Here is a 21,143-nt window from a genome sequence, read left to right on the forward strand (position 1 = left end):
TCTCAGTCTGTCACCTTCTGAACATTACCTAAAGGTTTTCTTCACTGTGATGTGTTGGGGTATCTGGAGCTGAAAGAGGACTTACATCCTTGTCTGACTTCCACTTCTTTTTTATTTTATTTTTTTTTTAAATTAACACCCCCATCCCTGATTTCTGTTAATGACCACTTTTTGGTCAACTCCTCCCAGTGGGCTGCAGCTCTCTGTGCATGCAAAGTCAGACTAGACAGGGCAACCACTGCTAGCCTGTGTTGCACTGTACGTTGTGTTACCTCGATTCTCCTCTTTGCAAGGCAATACAAGGGCATGGCAAGACTCTCTACCAGTAGTGCTGCTGTGAACAGATCAGCATCCTCTGTATCAACCACACAACTAACCAAGTTACACACACCTCCCTTGACTCAGAGCCATGTCTAAACCGTGCTAGTTCTTTCCTTACTGTTCCTCTAAGATGTCGTCCCCCCATTGACCTATCTGCTTCCTCTTGCTATTTCATCTGGAAGTTCCTTGGGACCAGGAACTGCCTTTTGGATCTGCCTTACTTCAATGTAAGTCACTGACAAACTGCATTTTCTATCTCCATTTCCAGGTTCTACATTGGCTGCAAAGGGAATTTGCAAAATCTACTTGTCTGCTCTGGTTTGCTTACACCATTTCTCTGCATGGAACCAAGACAGAATAGCAGCTCCAAGTCCTGTTAGAGTGTGAGTAGACTGCTTTAGGTAAGTAAGGGTCCTTTTGAAAAAAATTTCAGACTAAAACAATAACTAGATCAGTTTGTATTGTTGAACACCACATTAACAGCATCATTACAGACCCTTGTACCTTTCAGGAATCCATAGAAACCTGTAAATTATTTTATAAATAGAAGGTATTTTAGAGAGACAATGAAGAATGTTAAGCTGACAGTCAAATACCAAGATTCTGCCAGATATTACGGCTGTTTGCATGGCTGACTGTTTGAGAAGTAGAAAAATGAGCCTGTCAGTTTTGGTACTGACAACTGCATAATTCACTTCCTAAATAAACCCAATTAGAGGCATCGCTATGGACGGGGAAAGGCCTAAAGCTAGATTATAGTCTATAAAAGGATTAGAACCTGATAATTGTATAATGGAGAGTAAGCAGCTACTTCTTTTATCTTCGGAGTAGCAAGAGATGCTTGGTTAAGCAGTTATTCAGTGTTAATCATGAGCTACCTTTGTGACAGAGCATTGCTTTCCGTGATTTATCCAACCAGAGCACAAATGTTGTTAAATAATTGTCATGAGTTTAAGAAATATACGCAGCTTGTCATGGTTTAATTTAAATCCAGGCTGTGCTGTATAGCTGGAATAATCTTCCATATCTTCTTTTCATAGCATGCTTTGTAAGAGAAACCTACTATTTCTTTTCATAGCTGTCTAGCAGAATTCTGCAGTGTGTTACATCAACAGAATGTCAGGGAGCTATATTTCCTATCTTGAGCTGCATAAGGCCAAGCCTTTTGTGTCATGGTGAAATGCAGAACTGGCTCAAGAATTTTTCCAGCATGCCTGCTCATTTAACCTTTAGCAAAGGAAAAATGACAACTTGCCTCTATTTTTGGTGAATCTTGCATAGTTGCCCTGGGGCTGATGAGCAGTAAGCTGTACTGCCATGTATTCTTTAAGTAAGTAATGGTGATTTTACTTTGGTGTTAATATGCAATGTCCAGGCATATCAGAAGGCGAGAAAGAACAGAGGAAAATCTGTAGGGGAGCAGAAGCAATCAGAGCTCAAGCTCCTGCAGGAGCATGGGGGAGCTGGTCAAGGTCTTGGGTGAAGCGCTAAACCAGAGAACAAGGACGAGGAACAGAGAAGGGCAGCCAAACCAGCAGGGAAGGCAGGCTTGAAATGGAGATGGAGCAGGTAAGTTTCCAGCTTTTATGTAAACTTAAAAGTTTACATAACTTTTACATTTCAGCTGCCACTGCCTTGAACTGAAACCGGGCTCAAGATTTCAATTATGGGGAACCAGAAAGAAAATGACATTTCTGTTGCCACTTTTTTCCACAAGTTGCTTTGTTACTTGTGAATCGATCACCATTGTTTTGAGGTGTAGCTCTGAAAACACACTGAGGGCAAGCCACCCACTAAGCTAACGTATGCGAGATTAGGGGAAATTCCATACTTAGGGGAAATGGAAACATTTTTTACAGAGCTTTAATTGTTGGCTGCTTGAGATTGCTTAGGGGCTTAAGACACTGTATTAAACCCCAAGGAAATACAGCAGTGGGAAGAGAACAGTAAAGATCTGTTATATGCAAATGCATTACATCTCTGTTTCACTGGCTAATATTTCCATATGTGTGTGCATGTAGCAACTATAAGAACTATATATTATAGTGAAAACAATTCTGAAAATGTCTTTTCATTCCTGTTTTGGTAACTTAACTGAGCATTGCACCTATTCCTGTCTACATGATCAGAGAGAAGTTCACATGTTGGAAGTAGGTTCCCTCTTAGAGGAAAGAAAAGCCAGATATATCTGGCATACTAGAAAATAGCAGTATTTCTCATTTCAGCTGTGAAGAACAGAGAAAAGACATTTGAAAAATAAATCTAACAGAATCCCAGTTGATTTGGATTTACTGCAGGTCTGTACAGGGATTTACATAATCGTTGAGGATAAATTACTTTTGAAAGCCACGAATTCTAACTCCAAGAACTGAACACAACAGATTGATTATTCGAACACAGCTCAGTTAGAGAAGCGATTTGAGCACAGGACAGAATTTTAAAACTGGATTTTTAAATTAAAATAATAATTAAAAAAATCTCTCAAAATCAACGGCACAAACGTGTTTAATATTTACTTTAAAATATCCTCCATTTTTCCTGCAGATTTGAGATTGATCCACTAAAGACAGGGTACACTAAGAATAAGACAGATCAGTCTCCACTGTGAAATTTTGATCTGGGTGTAAACTAAGATTAGATGTGTTTAGACCTGAGGTTTGACATAGTTCTTTACAGAAGTAACTTGCAGATGAGAGGCTGTGATTTGAATGTACCAGATTTTGATGACATTTATATTCAGACAAGTTTCTGCATGACATGAATGTTTCAGGACTACAGGACCCGAGTAAACTCAGGTGTATGTCTGTATGCAACACGCAAAATAGTTCCCAAAATATTTGAAAGTTACATCAGTTCATTAGCTTAAAAAGAATCCTGTAATCTTGAGTTCTGTCCACAGAATTTCACAATTGGTTCACTCAGAAAAAGTCAAAGATCCACTTAGGGAGCACAGCACCACATGTCAAAATATTAGTGAATTGGAAGTACAAACTATAGCTTATTTTTTATATGTCCTTAATATTTTTTATTTCTGCAAATCCTTCAGAAAACTTGGTTACTTTCACTTGCTGTTCAACAAATAATGCACTAGAGATGTTAAAATGTCTCTGTCACATAGTGCATTTAAATGACTGTATTCTACTTTTACCCTGAATTGAAATGAAAGACAGTCTTGCTAAAATATACAGGACTTAAAATAGCCACCTCAGCATTTTGCAGAATGCTATCAACTGAAAAATATGGATATTCTGATTCTCTTCAATTAGAATTAAAGAAACAAAGCCCATAATTCAGTTCATTCTCTCTAATGCCAAAAACGCCTTGTGAAAGGCACGCTTTGCAGAAGGAAGTTAACATTTGGAATTGTACAGGAAATCCAAGTAATCTTTTCAGTCCTGTATCTAGAAGACAGTGTAAGGATAGGAGAAGAAACACAACCCAGATTCTGAATGATGAGAGAACATACAGACAAAAAGACTTGCTCCTCACTTGTCCTGTACTCCCAGTTACCTCCCACTCTGCAGTCCAAGTGCTTTGCCAGCTCTTCACCAGAATTCCTTCAGGCCGGTTGGCAGCTCACCTGTTTTTATCATGCCTATATAAATAAGTTTTGTTGTTCTTTCCAAACAACTCTGCTAAGCTCAGGGCTCCACATCCTGTTTGTCCTCCAAAATGTGGCAAGGATGTTTTTTCTTCTTCTAATCTCACCAAGCTGCCTTCCTTCAGTAACCCTGTCATAAATTAGTAACTCAAACTCATCAAAGCCTGAGGGTTTTACTGACTGATCCAGTATTAGAGAGCAGACCCTCTGCATCAGACCCCTTATCTGACTGCCACACCACATAAATTGAAGCATTACATCGCCCTGCTACTCACGGTGGAAAAAAATGCATTGAGCTGGTGGTGGGAGCACACGAACACTATTGCTCCAGAGAGCAACGAAACCTTCTATCTGACTCCTAGACTTAACACCTTACATAAAGACTACAAACTACCCACTGATTTAAAAAAAATACACAACGCAAAGCTGTTTTAAAATGCTAGTGTTAATGCTTTAACTATATTTCTATATTATGGACTGAAATAAGGAATAAGAAAACATTAATAAAATGTTAATTTTAATAACTAAAAATTCTGGGCTAAGTAGTTATTTCTGAATTATAAGGAATTAATATGTATCATCCAAAACAACGAGCAGCCGATTAATCAAAACCCAAGAGAATTAATAAGTCCAGAATTAGTGACAAGTTAAGACTTTTTGACAGACGTTTTCATTAAAACTATACTGAATATAAAAATGCCTTTACCCCTGGGCTGAAGGCCCCCCTTTAAGTTTCACCCCATTTAAAAAAGATACTAGTGCTGCTGTTTCTAGGTAGACTCAGCAAAAACCTGTAAGCTCCTTTTCTCCCTATACATTAAATGAAATCAAGTGCTTTCACAACTCACAATGGGTTTAAATACACAAAAAATGTGTGCAATAACAGGAGTGCTGATGAGAATAATGGTAATAAAACAACTGCCTTTTAGGCCAGACAAAGAATGTGTAATGCACTGTGTTGAAATTCAGTTAAAATGGAGGCTTCACCAATTCTTCATTGATTTTAATTTTCAAAGAAAATCATTGTGCAAATTTTGCTCCTGTATAAAAATATTAGTCTTATGACAACATGATGTGGTTCATTGCCTTTAAATGAATGTGAAAAAATTCTCCAGGATTAATTTGGAAAAAATGAGGTTGATGGCATTGACTTAAATTCCATATAATTTTTCCTTTCCATGTTGTTGGAAACCATTATGCATACTGCTGTACCTTATTCTGTATATTTTGCAACTCCCTCTTGGAGAAGATACATGTCCATGATGAGTGAAGAGATTCCTGTGAAAATATATTTCTTAACTGTCTCTCTTGGGTGCTATATAGTGGAATTAACTTCTAAGATCCTCCAATGAAAGATTGCCTAATATGACATATTGCCTGATAGGACATATTACAGACTGCTACTGTTAATAGACAATAAGAATTGACTGTAAAGTTGAGCGAGACAAAATTCTATTAAAAGAGGAAAAATAGTGTTCAACATCTTTGCTTCAATGGAATAGACGCATGGGCAGTGGCACATGATAAATGCCTAAATTGCATTTTACTGTGTGTTCTCAGGCATTGATTTTACCAGGGAGTAGCTAACTCTTACAAATTCACACTGCAGTTTGCCCCATGCTATTCTGCTCCTACATCCCAGCACAAAACACATTTAAAACACAGGTGATACAGAAAAGACTGAGAAAAATCTACACATGTGCACAGGACAGATCTCTGTTCCCTTACTTTGCTGCATCTTGATTCACAGGATTCTTGTGCACATGTTCAAAGCGTGTGCCTTTTCAAATGCTTACCTGAATTACAGAGTCCATGCTGGTTCTGAGCAAAACATTTGCCAAATGAGTAGCACATAAATTGAGAACTGATCTTAGGGGAAATAACGTGTAAGAGGAGTACTGCTGGGAGAAGAGCTTAAAATATTCATAGGGCTATTAAAGAAGGCTAAGCACAAATTTCATGAGGGTGAAGTGTTCATTGGAGAAAGAACATGTTACCGTTAAGCCACCAACTAGTGAGTAACATACCAGCTGCTCCCATTAAAGACCATACTTTATATATCTTGTTTCAAAAGACTCTGCAAGGTTTTGATATTCCCTAAAGGATTTTTGTCTGTATGTGGGTGTGCCTATGTGAAATCAGCAAACAATTGGGTGGATTGTCATTAAAAGACAAGCATAAGGCTGGAATAGCAGATTAATGCAGGATGTGGAAAAGCCTCCAACACAGACTTGCTCAAGTCACACTTAAATCTCCACTTGCACAATACACACTTGAGGAAAAGGAAAATAAAAAGAACAACCAAGCTGGAGTTTGCTGACAAGTGCGGGTTTGGACTGTGTGTGCCTCTATTTTCAACAACAGTGATGGCGAGGAGTATCTTTTTGAAGGTATAGAGCGGGAAGAGGGCTTTTGAAGTACAGAAGTAGCAGATGGAAGAAGTGGATTAAGACAGCAATGATGGGGTACTTATGGGTAGCAAAGAGCAACAAATCTCCCCTGTCTGGATGGCATGAGACAGCATGACCCCAGTGACAGCAGAAGCTGGGAGGAGAACAGTGGATAGCACTCCCTGAAGCTTGAGAGGTATTTGGAAAGAGAAGTAGCAGGAGTCACAGGCATGCAGCCAAGTGCACCAGAAAGGACGAGTTGCTGTTGAAGAATCTCACCTACGTCTGGTCAGCTGCTGCAATGATAGGCCCTGTTACGGTCATCAAAAAAGAGAAACCACAGCTGCACAGTGGCTGGAACTATGCAGAGCTGCAACACAAATCAGAATGAGAATGAAGAGCAGCACTGCTGAATCAGTAGGGATGTTTTCTCCCCTGTGGCTTTCGTGTCTGTTCTGAGCTTTGGAGAATGTCTTTGCAAACTCACACACAGCGCAGGCAGCTCCCTCCAGCTTTTCAGGCTCTCAGCATTCCCTATCCTGAAAGATGCTGGCTATTAAAAAGCTTTTAAATTCTGCTTTCAGAGGTGCTCAGCACTTGAAACTCCAGTCTCAAAGGGAATTGCAAATAAATATTCCTAAAACTGTATTTATGTGAAAAGAATTCAACTATCTTTCAATTGCAAAGCTGAGGTTGCTTGTTTTTCATTGAGGACTGACAGATTTTCTTTCATTTTTTGCCATTAAAAATTTATCACAGTAACATTCCTGTTTTACCTTCAAATTAGAAAAAAATCATGAAACAACAAACAAAATACCCACTTCCTTTTCTTCTCTTCTGTGGTTCTTGGAAGACATTTGTTTAGTTTTTCTTTCTGTTTGTTTGCTTTTCATCTTTGTGAATTCAAAGTTTCAGGTATACAATAACAAATCCTAGTCCTGCAGTTCCCTCGCAGGCAAGTTAGTTTATCTGTCATGTATGCTATCAGAAGGTTAAATCTTTGTCATCAAAGCTGTGAATTCTGTGTGAGCAAGCTCCTGTTCCCATTGGACTTCATGTTACTTGGTGCAGATATAGGGGCTACCTTTTAGGAGCAACTTGAAGATGAAATATTGCTGATTTAGAGAAAACTTGAAGACTGGAACAATAGTTTTAAAAAGATTAATCAAAACCCTTAAGTAGAACAAGGTATTTTAATTCAGACATTCAATCAAGTCTAATTTCATTTTCATGTGCTGGAAACTAAGTAGCTACTAGAAGCTTTTGCAATTTGGAACATATAATCTCCAGAGACTGTGATCAGAAGGTCTGGATGCAGGATGGGGATTCTATTTCCCATGCTGACACAGACTGTTCTGGCTCTTCAGATGAAAAACATTGTGCAGGAGGAAAGCACTGTTTGTAACAATCATGAGAATTAGAAATAAGCTATATTAGTTTCCCATCTGTCAAGAGGGAAAAGTCATAAGTATGGTTAACGGAGATGCTTTTACTCTTTTGCTATTAAATAAAGTTTAAATTTAAAGGATACATCCCTGAATTAACTCCCAGTTAAATGTCAGAACATATTCCTGCTTCAAAGCAGATTTTCAAAAGCATGCAAAGGGTCCCTCTTACCCTCTCCACATGCCTTCTCTTTAGTATTAAAAAGTAAACACAAGTGACACAGCTTTAAAATCACTATGTGAACCGGAGTCGTCAGTGCATCCCAGAAGTCCTTCAAATGAATGGTTTGTCAAAATCCTCACAAAGGTAGGGATTAAAACCACTGAACTTAAGGTATCAGAGATAATACACATATTTGTCAGGTCACCATGTCTAGCAAGAGTTCACCTGAATGTGCCAAACAGCCTCTGTACCTACCAGGCGTATTGTTCTGCATCAAAACATTCTTTTGGCACAAAAGGCTCCAAATCTGGTGGGGGCAGAAGGCTCAGAGTTACTATACCAATAGTGCTGATACCTTTTACACAGCTATTTTACTCTATAAAGGATGAATACAAAAGGAAAGGGGCAAAGCAAGAAAAATCTAAACTACAATTCTGAATAAAACAGGGTTTCTTTTGCAAAATCATGTTTCTTCTCTAATTGCTACTAATTAGTGTTACAGGAAATTACTATGAAGTACCAGTTATGAAAGAAAAAAAGAATGGGTACTGGCTTCATTTTTCCTTTGAAAATACATTTATTTTTAATTTCTTGTAGTTGGTTTTAGGTTATTGAATGAAAAAAGGTCAATAACTTTTGGTCTGAGGTAAAGCAGAGTACCAGCACTTTTCCCCCCTCCTCTCCCCCTTTACCTCCCAACACTGCCTTTACTTCCTACTTACCCTTATTATTTACCTCCTACAAATTTAGAAAAAAAAGTATATGGCTTATTAGCCATCAAGACATGGGGTACTAGAAGTGGCAGGCACTGGTCTGTAACAGAATGGCCCAGCTGGTCCACCAGGCCGTTACTGGGTCCATATGCCCAATGGCACTTGGAATGACAGTCTCTTTGGGAATCACTGGTACACATCTCAGGTCGAACGCAGACGGGTGATGGTGCAGCACAGCTGATCATGCATTAGGGAGTGGAAAAGTTTCACCAGAGTACAGAAAATTGTTAAAGAATCCTATTCTACAAAATGGGTTTAATCATTGCCCCGACTTGTGGTTTGACATGCAACATACCTATGCAGGGTTTACATGTTTCCTTCTTCAATGGAAGGGCCGCTGAGCTCCAGGGAAGACAGATAAGACAAATACCAAGTGAATTTCCAGGCTGACATCAGCCCATTCAGGCTTCATGGTTGAGCTGCAGGTCAATGGGAATTTTCTTTGTCTTTTTAGCATTGGAAGCATCAAACCCCATGATTGTTCTGGAAAAGGGAAAGACCAAAGATTCAGTCAGCTAATGAGAACATAAACTTCTGAGATCAAAATGTCAGTACAAGCACTCGATCTGAAATACAGGGTCCTAATCACTGGAACAGATGGATAAGAAGAGAACCATTTCACATCTGACAAAGCAAAATGTAATTATTATAAAAGTGGTGATAGGGCAGGTAAATTACTTGCCCCAAAATTTAAAAAGTCAAACCTAGTTAATTATATCTCAGCTAATAAAACCAGCAGTGATAAGACTGTTACAGATTGGTGAAAAATTAATGAAGTCTTTAATGAACTTTATGGAAAATTACATAAATCAGAACTAACTCAGTAAAAGCCCAGAAGATTTTTAGTAGTGATTGGATTTTTTAATTGCTGAAATATAAAGAAAATAACTCTACTAAAATACTCTCTTCTCTACTGGAAGACATTAAAATAGTGGAAACAATGCCAATGAACGATAGGTTGAACAGTAAGATCATCACTTTAAGCTTAGAGTTTTATTTTCAAAGGGTCATTTGCAGAGCTGACCAGAGAGTGTTTTGAAAACCCTGCATATCAAACAACAAAGTCAACATTTCTTTTTTGATGAATGTGAGGAAAGATCTGTGCATGCTGTATAGACACAAACATACAAAACTACACGTTTCACACAGTGAAGGTTTTTGTTGGACTTGCAGTAAGTGATAAGCAGACTTTGTTCATAGCATTGTTTCAATAATTATTTTTAAAAACCCTGAACTCCAAAGAGGAAGAAAAGGCAACCTGTTTTCAACCCAGACAAGTCAGATTCCAAGCACTTTAGTAAGATCAGAGTTCCTCACAGCATTACTGTGAGATAACTTTGCATTAAATGTCAAAGTGTTTAGATGTAGATGTATTTGTAAGTAGGCAAAAATTTCAACAGGAAGATTTAGGAATAGACACAGACCACACTTGGGGCCTGATTTCTGTTACATGTCGATGTGTTTAAAAACTTAGCTTTCCTTCTTGCCTTTGAGAGTGTACTTGCAATTAAACCATCAAGAATCATATGTTGAAAAATTGTGTCAGATTCAGAGCAGAGCCTAGGCCTCCTGCAGGTTTTTCTAGTTTATGTTACTTATCAGGGACCAGTCAGGGAGAGGAGAAGATAAAAAAAGATTGTGCCCTGTCTCCTAAACCATGCCAAGAAGCCTTGAGCCAAATTAGTCACATAAGAATCACAGCCAAAGTCAATAAAAGGCTGGTTTATTTCTGAGTTTATCAAACTGGTGAAAAGAAATAGTACTCCCCATTTGCAGGGTTACATTAGAAATAATATTCTGAACAACTATGTCTGAGCCTGTACAAATGGAAAAATCCATTACAGGAGTTAAGGATATCATGAAAGGGTGAACGAAGAACAGGTTTTGTAGCCTGCTTCCAGCAAGATGGCTCTGAAGAACTGTAAGAGCATGACATGATTAGTAAACGCAATGATCTTCTCTCACAGTTTTATAAACATACTCCTCCGCTCCAATACGTTCTGCCATTCTGTACCCTGCACAGCATCGGTGGTGGCACACATCACTTAAGCCTTCAATACGTCCAACAGCAACCAGAAAACCTGTGCTCTGGCTACCTGAAGAGCCAATACATTGCGGATAAACGTAATGAACACTTATTGACTCCATTCCTTGTGGTTTGCTGGTGATTGAATTCACCAAGCAAAAATCAAATGAAATATTTTCCTTGAGGATTGCAGCCAGTTAATGAAAGTATTGCATAAGAATTACCTGCTTCCTGCTTCCTAAACAATGATATCCTGCCTTTTCCTTTTTTAGCTTGGTTTCAATTTCTCCTTTGAAACATAAAGCAAATTTTTTGGGAAATTTGTTATTTCAATCACAAATTAGAGCATGAAACATTCATCCAAACTAATCCTCAGTACTCTAGCGTGACCTTATAAAAAAACTTGTCCAGACACTGACAACCATGAAGATTAAGAAAAATAAATAAATGGGTGTTTAGGTGTTGAATTTTATCTTAAACATTGACATATCATCCAGTACTTACATTGACAAGCAAGAAGACCTCTTGCACAGTAGGCGCTTTGGGACATGAGATTACACAGAGGTAACCGTTCTGTTAAGTGTTGTACGCTCTGATGCAGCCAGAGCAATAAAACGCAGTGGCATAATAAAGAAAAGAATTGTTTTAATAACAGCTCCTCAGCAGGACAACTGGCCGCTCAGAAGACTGTTGTCTTTACACAAGGAGGCTTTGAAATTACCTTCGGGCACCACTGCAGGAGGAGAGACCAGAACATGGCCTCTGCCGTTTGTACTCCACACCGTGAGCAGGACAGCAGAAGGTGGAAAGGCAGAGGTTTATGGCAGCGTGGGCGAGCATGCCAGGGGGGCTTTCTCCTGGGACAGCCTGTCCAAAAGCATTCGCTACCCCAGCCACAGGAGGCGAAGAGGAAGAGTTTTCAAAGCAGCAGTACCGTCTCTTTCACACAGGCTGTTACTCAGGGAAGCTGTGCTGTCTCCAAGCTTGGAGACTTTCAAACTCCAACCAGGTAAAGCCCCAGGTAACCCGGTCTTCTCTGACGGCTGTCTGCTTTGAGCGGGGGTCTGCTTAGAGACCCCAGCCTGAACTATCCAATGACTTGGAGTGCAGCTGGGCCATCCCTGTGCCTGAGCACAAACACGGAATTTTCCTTTAAGACTATCCTTGTAGCTCTCATTTCAAAAGAAGCTGGAAAAATGTGTTCAAACTATTTGTATATACAATGTGTAACAATTTGTGATGAAAGTGTGCTCCATGCAGAATTGTGCTGTAACCATGGCAACTTCCATTGAGAGAGACATCCATTGTAAATCTATAAGGATCTCATTTAGAAGAGATTTAGTTGTACTAGTCACCGATTTATGAATATTCCAATCATGTAAAAAGCACTCCTGTTTCTTACAGAATTGTTTTAAAATAGTGCAGCTGTGTGAATAAGAATGCTATCGGAAGCATTTACATTGAACAGTTTTGTTCAATGTAAATGAACACAAATTTTGTTTTATGATCCCTCTGTAACTTCAATATTTTGGAGGCCAAACTGGAATCCTTTGCTATAAAATCATTGCAATTTACTTAGCCTGGCTTCAAGCGTTCCATTCTTCTTTGCCCTATTATATTTTTCATATACAGTCAACAGGTAAATGTATCTGTCTTTAAATACCCAGGTTTGGGGGGAGGATAAATTCAGAAAAAAAGGAAAGTCCCCCCTCTTAGTACTTTTGTTCTGAGGTCTCCTTAAAATCATTAGCTGCCTCTTGCCTCTCACCTGAGACAAAATGCTGAACCAATGTTTCCCCATGGTTTCTGTCTGTCTTGTACCCTTTCTCAGTGGAATACTGCCTTTCATTTCTCACTAACCTTTTACAAATTCTCAAGTCGTGGACTTGTTTCTAAGGTATTGAACTCAGTGCTGAAATTGTTTTGTGCCTTGCTGACAGGCTGATTTACCTGCTTACAACAACAATTTAGGATACACAAAAATACGTCCTTAGAGAAGAGATTTAAAATTTGCAGAGGACATTGAGGTTACAGTTCAGAGATATATATATATTATTGTTGGTTTACTAGCACAGTCAAATGCAGAAAGAGAATGAATCATGAATCACCTAAGCTCTGTCTGCTTTTCTTAACGCTAGGGCTGAACAAATCCCGTTCAAAGTATATTTCTTTGTGTGAGAAGGCATCAGCCAGGCCTCAATAATGTCAATATATTCCAAATAGCATTCCAGAAATTCAGAGTAGCATCCTCAAAAGAGCACAGCTCTGGGGACAAAATAACACTGGTGATGCTGGATAACAGAGCATATTCATGAAGTAAGTGTGCATGTAACACAGCTAAATATATAGGTAATGATTCGGATTTTTTGGATACTGTTCTGATCCCATTTACTTGGGTATTAAAACCAGCATCTAGAGAAGCCCAAGGGCTGTCTAACAAACTCTGCCCGATGATTAACTGAGCAAAGATACGAGAGGCTTTGGGGAACCTTGGATTACACACATCCAAGCTTGTACAGACCATCTGGGTTTTGTACTGACAGCAGAATTTCTGCAGATTTTAGAGGCCAGCAGTATCTTTTCCTAACAAAAGGGGCATACACCTCCTGGAATGGTTTGGAAAAAAGTCAGCAAGTCCATTACTGAAAAACATCTGAAATGACTAAAGCAGGCTTAGCTTTTCACATAGATGTGTTTTAATACATGAAGCATAATGTGTGGTTGAGGAGAAAAAAAAAAGTAAAAGACTTCCACTATTCTCCTGTTAAATTTTTCTAATAGAAGAATACTTAACTCTTCATAGGTGTTTAATTTTGCAGGACCTTTTAAGAACAATACCAAGCACATTTATATAAATACTCCTTTCTACACTTCCCCTCTCAATGAGGAAAAAAGAAAATGCTGTTTGTATGGCTAGAACACTTAATCCAAACTCCCTTTTCCATTACTCCAGCTCTGATACAACCAAGTATTTATTCATGTCTTGACCCCATTTTTATCTCTTTACAAATCAGATCAGTCTGGGTAGTTTCACTTTGTCAGCAACACTCCATCCTGCTGCACAGATAACACAGCTAGCGTGTTAACATTGCCTGTAGATTACAATTCTGTTGGATACCTTCATGGAAAAGGAAGAAACATAAATTTTGGAGGTAGCTATTTTCTTTAGCTTGCCAGAGGGTTAAAAGCAATTAGTTGTATCTCATCAGAATGGCAGTCTTTTAGAGAGCATACACTTGTCCTGTTTTCCCATTTATCTTCTGTTTAGTACAGTGATTCAGGACTGTGCTTTAGAATTTGAGATTTGATGTACACCTCATTGAGAGTCCTCCTGCATTGTGATCCCACTTTTCTAAACAAGTCACTCTCTTATTTTAGGAAGGCAGCAGTATGCAGCTTTGGGCATTTCTCTCCCCTCCCAAGTGCGCCTAGGAAAGGGAAGATGGAGATTTAAAAAGTGTAACAGACACCATGCATGCCTAGCCCAAAGAACAAGCGCATCCAAACACACCTGTGGCTCTGGCTTCAGCCAGGGCCTCATTAAAGCCTCTAGCAGCAAACTTTCAAAACTGTTCTTTCACTTTGGCAGCCACAGTTTGCCACCTTACAGAGTTATTACCCACAAACACAGAGCACTTCACACAGCTCTTCCCCCTCACCTGGAGCACTGCCAGCGGGACACAGGCATTCTCTCCCATACATGCAGCCGAACGAAGGAGAAAGGCTGATGTGCGTGGTTTAAGGACTGTGTATCCAGTTTAAGGTACACATATTTTTAAGTGTTCTGGTAATAAAGGAAGGTCTTTTTTATCATGTCAGTCCTTCCTCCTTTATATGAAATAGAAAAGTGAAAGGCACGCCCAGTTATGGGATGGATGGCTTGAGCAAGCTTTCATTTAAATATAGTTACTGTACATGCAGTAGTTATGAACTGGGATTTCTTTGTATTCCATAGACTTGAATCTGAAGTTTCTAAGAGCAGCTGTTCTTCCACTGAGACAAGAACCATTTTGTTCCAGCTGCGGTTCACAGCGTTCACACGCGCAGCACTTCCTCATGGGAACCTCCACCTTTGTTTCTTTCACAGTGTTAATAAAAAACAGATCAAAAATATGCAGTTGCCCTTTGCTATGGAAAACACAACAGTGCTGCTGCAGCTGATTAACTAAGCAGTAAAGCCCAGGGACAGGAATAATTCCCTGTGCTCTCCTCCTGTCACCTGCCAAGCCAAGGGAGTACAAAGTTATCTTGGAAAAAAAAAAAAAGAGAGTGCTGAGCTGTACTTTTAAAAACATGCCTCTGCTCAGACCCCATCCTTTCAGTTCGATTTCCATGTCCAGTGTCTCTGCATAGATGTATTCAGATAAGAGGTTTTTTTGCCAGACAGCACCAAACTGCCACTGAGCTGCCGTATCTCAGAAGCCTGGGCCCGGGAAAGGCTGATCTGATTGCACATAGATTTCATGTGGCTGCTCATTTAGAAATGGAGGTAACAATACTAGACAGTTGCACAAAATATTTAGCTGAATAACTTATCTTGGCAATTGTCAGAGCCAGATTAGGGAATAAGCAGAACATACCCCAGCCTTCAAAGCCAGCACCTACACCTACAACATGATTATATGAGAACCTCAGATTTGTTAATAGGAAAAAAAGACAGTATTTCCAGCCCTTAATTATGAAAAAAAGCTGGAAAGCCTGAAGGCACCTCTGTCATGTTACTGAAATATGCTGAAAACCCCAGGCTGCCTTAATTCAGACCCGGGAGTCATGCCCATCTTTACTACCTAATTAATTGTAAGGATGAGCTTGCAGAAAGCGCAATTATCTGTATTTGCTGCTGAGTTTCAAGGTATTTGGCAAAAAGAAAGGCAAAATTTTGTATTTGCTGAGCAGGAAATTTGTCACTCGTTATCATTTCAGGAAGCTAAAAGTATTTGCAAATTTGGCACATAATTTCAGTCAAAGAAAGTAGGTAATTTTACAGTAAATGTTTCAATTTTGAATATAGTTTTGCTCAAAATAACACCTTCATTCTGAAGCAGACTTTTAAAAAAAGGACAAAAGATTTAGAACAAAGATTTTCAAATATAGCACTTAATTTGGTACAAAATATCACGTTTTGTGTTCTGCCAAAAGATCCTGAAATATTTTGTCTCTTTGCAAGCAGAAATAATTTTCTCCATCAACACTTCTCACCTAGGCCACAGAATTCATCACCCATTACCCCACCGTGCCCAGGAGTCCCAGTGTGACTCACTCATGACAGAACAGCCACTTGTATGTTAAAATGCAAAATCTAATGCAGACGCTCCCGAAACTCAAAGATGTTCAAACACAGTCTTGTTCAGAACACTTTCCATGACAACTATTCTTCAATTTTTAACTGAAGACTTTTAAAACTAGCAAACCCCTACCACTTTAAATAGCGCTGACGTTGGTTTTGAGCTCTTGGGGCTAGGATGCTACAGCAGCTGGCGGATGGAGCAGTCCCTGCAGAGGGATGTTCCCTTTAGCAGGAGGTTCCTGGTCGCACTAGAGCAGTCATGCACACACCGCTGCTGGGGCACAACCCGGCTGCTCAGGGTAGATGCTTTTTGAAATCAGTTGCTGCTGCCCTCCGAGATCGTACCAACGACAGTCAGAATAGCAACAAACTGCAGTTGCTGAAAGCAGCTTCAGTGTATAGAGATGGATTTACTTCTCTGGAAGGAATGAATGTAATACAGTAGCCATTGTAGAAAATACTGAATGAGGTAAAAAGAAATGTGCATGATTATTCATTTGGGTCCAAGAATTTAGGAAGTTTTGGAAAAGGTTTATTTTAAACACAAAACTCACACAGGAAAAAATTTCAGTAAACGGTAATGTGCTCACAGCAATGGCAATATTGGCTTTGGTTGTGTTGGAAGCAATTTAAAACTGAAAAATGGTAGTAAATACATTGACAGTGAAGAGCTAATCAGGCAAGGAACCTAAGGAGCTCATCCACATGAGGAAACCAGTCCTGGGTGGATAACCCTTGTTAACTCTTATTCTAGATCTTAAAATGCCTTATTCTGAACTCAGATACTCTGAACTGGATTAAAAAGCACTACTGTAAGAATCTGCAAATAATTAATTGGAAATATCTATTCCACCCTAAATTTAAAAGCTGTTTTTACACCAAGAGATTTTTTTCTACACAGTCATTTAACGAAATAGTCTAAGCTCTTCCTATGAACTTGTATTACAAGATAACAGGGGATCATCCCCTGCTATTGGAAACTGGGAAAAAGAATTTAAGTCTTTGCACCAAGACCCTATGTCCAGACTTACGGAGGCTGTGCTAGTCACTGCATGGGACAATGCCAAAAGAATGCTCACTATACAGACTTGGGGTTTCTCTTGCATGAAAAGTTGCAACAAAACACAAAAGTGTATAGACCTCATGAAGAATTTAATAAACCAAAATGAAATTGGGGAAAAATAGAAGTGCAAGGCTGCTATCTTAATTCTGAAAGTATTTATGTTGTTACATCAAACTAACTTCCTAAAATTAAATCCAAGGCATTACTATGAAGTTCCTGAAAACGCTTTATGTCACTTAATACAAAATACTGAGTAAACACAAATAACAAAAAGAGGTATTATTTACTTAAATGTAAGTGATTGCAATAATATATACACTCTCAACAAGAAAAACAATCTCTGAATTTTGAAGGGTTGCTTTTCTTAACCCCATCAAAATGGAAGAGGAAGCAAACACAGATGGAAGCACTAGTATTTTGAAGAAAAAACACACAATTTTTTTTTACTAATTTAAATAATGTTGCTTAGAAGCCATCAACCTTCTTCACTGTTGTTTCTGTCCATGCCTCCAAAACAGATTCATCTGCATCTTGTATTAATATTTTTATCATTGTATCACATCTTTGATTTGCTTTTCTAATGCTGCTAGAGTGGCTTACTGTCTAACCCTATCCAGCCCTCAGTGCCTGAAAGTCTGTGGCCTTTGGAGACATCTGCGCTCCCCCTCCATTAAAAGTACTTGCAAAGTCACAGTGTTAGCAGGTCTGGTGATCTCCGCAGCTGCTGAGGGAAACTTGCTCCTTTGGAATCAGAGCTGCCTGGGGAGGCAGCTCGTGCCTGTTATTCCAAAGGGAAGCTGCAGCAGTGAGGCTGCAGGCAATAGCAATTTGATTGCTTAGATCTCATCACTGCTTTAGTATAATAATTGGGGCCATATAGGAAAAAATAAAGGGTTGAAATTGTCTTGAATGGCATGCCTTAAAAGTCCCAGTTTGGTTTGCTTTTGTTGCTCCTACTTGCTGAGAGGGTTCTGCTGACCTTTTTGTTGTTGTGCAGTGGACATTCATCTTTTCCATACTTGGAAAAAAAGCTGCTGTTTACTTGGTGGTGACTAAAGATACTGAGTTCAAGGTAAAAGGATATAATACAACCATAATCAATATTATGCCATGAATTTTTTCCCCCTTTCTCTCCTTGTTCTTAAGCTCTCAAAATGAAAGATCTTTGACACTAAACCTTTGCTCCAGAGTTTTGAACAGGCTGTTGTAGCATATCATGCAGCTATTTAATTTGCCCTGTGGCCATCACAGCTGAGTGATGGAGCCCTGTGAAGAATACTTCATAAGCCTGATGACAGTAAACAATGACGCAGGATGAAAGAACCTCCTGGGCTATGTAGGCAACCAAATATTTCTCAGTTGTGGGAAAGCAGACAGAATGAAAGCATTTTTTCTTAATTCTGATATCTGAAACCAGGCCTGTTTGCCCCTAATCTCTCTCCAAAGCATCTTCCTTGAATTGGCCATGTCCTCCAGTCCTTAACTGAATGTATAAAAAGTTTACAGGGACAAGGATGCAAATGATTTTAGAAGACAGTCTTGCAATGTTTACTCATTCACTCACTTTTAAGAATGTCTGCCAGTGCTGAAGGAAACATAAACCTAATGAAGCACTTATAGAATGTCACAGAAAACCTAAATTAATCTCTCAGGGTTTTGAAGTATTCATTAAAATATATCAGAAGCAGAATGCTTTTCAACCACAAAGACAACCCTATTACTGTGAACTTCGTTACAGATTTTCAGTGGAGATAGTCCCATGCACAGAGACACCACTGGTTTTCAAACCTTGAAATGTATAAGAATCTAAGAAGCATGAGAAAACATGCAGCAGCCCCTTATAAAGGTGGCAAGACTGTGTTGATTAGTTGTACTTTTTAGTGTGGTGAAGAAGTAGAAAATCTAGAAAAACAAAAAAGGCTTTGATTCCCCTGTTTTCATATACAAGGCAGTTTAATTCCAGTAGAAAAAGGAGTTAATATTTTTAGGTCTCAGTCCTTCATTAATGATTCTTTTTCCTTTCCTTTCCTCTCTCCCCCTCGTGAGTAGGGTACTGCTGTAATGTTAACATGCACAGCATGATGATTTCATTAAATGATTTGCTAAGACTGCATGCATAATCACCTCATTGAAAAATAATGAATAGTCATTTATGTCTTGTCAATTAGTAATGTGCAGTAATAAGGGTTGATACTGGTTTAACCCTTACACCATACCTGAGGTGGTGAATGCTACTTGGTGGGAGTTGGGGAAAGCAGCGAGGCTACCAATGGCATACTTAGAGAAGGCACTGTGGCTGTTGCGCATTAACTAGGTAGGAATGCCTAAATGAGAATTTAGTCTCATGACATGTACCAATTGTATATCATTAAGAGATAAAAATTTAGGGTTTATTTTAGTTATTAATGATATGCAATTGCCAGCAGCCTTCTACCTGCTCAACTACCTTTAGGTTAAGACATTTCCCTGACAGGTCTTCTAAATTGGTAGATACAGAATTTCTATGGAAAACTGCAAGAGTTCATTTATGCTGGGAGAGAGAGGATAGTATTTTCTTGGTACAAGAGGGATAGACTGTTTTTCTTTGTATTGTATAATTCTCTGTTAAGATTATGGTAAAGAGTCTTTAACCTGTAAATCTATAAAAACCTTTAAAACCTCAACAAATAGTTTAAAATAAGAACAAAGGTAAACGGGAGCTTCCTGTAGTTAAGGTTTAGCATCTGATGATGCCTGCTTTAAGACAGAACATATAAGTAGTTATGGAGTGAGAGACTACTTGTTATTGCTACATGCCTGTGTTAGGGTTTAAGGACAACTCTTTCTCAGTTTAGTAGGAACATACCCAAGGACATACTCAGAGTCTCAAAACACAGCTGTACCAACAGTATACAAATAGGACCTATAGAGACTCCTTGAAAATGTAAGAGCCAAGAGTTCACATAAGTTACCTGCAGCTAACATTAACCATACTGACTTCTAATTCTTGCTGGAAAAATTGGTCCTGCCCATGGCTTTTGAAAGCACAAACTGCATAAAAGCTTTTCTGAGATTTCCTTGAAAGTCTGGTGCTCCACTGCTCTAAGTACCAGACACAAAAATTACTAGAATTGTCACGCATCATATTCATTTTGCTGGGGTCAATGGAGAGCTTTGCAGAAATATACATCTGATTGGGTTTTTTATTTTTTTTTTCTGTTAACACATCAGGCATTAAAAAAAGTGACAGTTCTAAACTGTTCTTGATAATACTGTTAAATTTCATGGTCACTTTGTTACAGCTGATTTGATTGGCATCTCAAGGGAGGCCAGTCAATATTAAACAGCTCACAGCCTTTTTTTCTGTCAGTAGAGGAGAGATTCAAATTGCTTTTGATGGATTCAGAGACTGTTTCATATGATATTTTATTAACTTCTGCAAACTGTATGAAAACAATTCAAAATATCTCTTAGATAAAACAGCTTTAGCAAGAGTTAAATTGAGTCCCACGATTCAGCAATATCCCATATGGTACCTCATATGTCACAAAACCTGCCTGGATCTTGAAAGTGAAGGTGATTTCTCCCCCCGCCCCCATAGGACTTAAGTCTACATTACAACAAACGAAACAACAAGTATCCTCTCCTTCCTGGCTCTCCATCTTGGAACAATGTTATTTTTATGTTGCTCTGTGCTTACAACACATGAAATAAATTTAGTACTTATCTTCCAATGCCTACTGCTTGGGGTCTTGGAACTCTCTTGATATTTGCAGGCACGAACCACTGAAGAACTTGGCTTATGAATAATTAAATACATAAAGACCTACTTCCTATTGAAAATTGAGATAAACAGCATCATCTTGAAACACTTGATAGAGCCTCCCATGCTGGCCTCAGGTCTATGACATACAGATTTCAAATGGAAGATTTGAGACAGTCCTGGTTTGCCACTGATTGACAACAGTAATTTTTTCCTGCATTTAGTTTGTTCTCTGTGCTATCTTTGGTGCCCTTTTGCAAAGGAAGATGGTAACATAGCTCTCAACTTGCTAAAGCATGCATGAGGAATAGCAAAATGATTTTTGATGTGGG

The sequence above is a fragment of the Falco punctatus genome (assembly GCF_963210335.1).
Source record: "Falco punctatus genome assembly, chromosome: 8".
NCBI lineage: Eukaryota > Metazoa > Chordata > Aves > Falconiformes > Falconidae > Falco > Falco punctatus.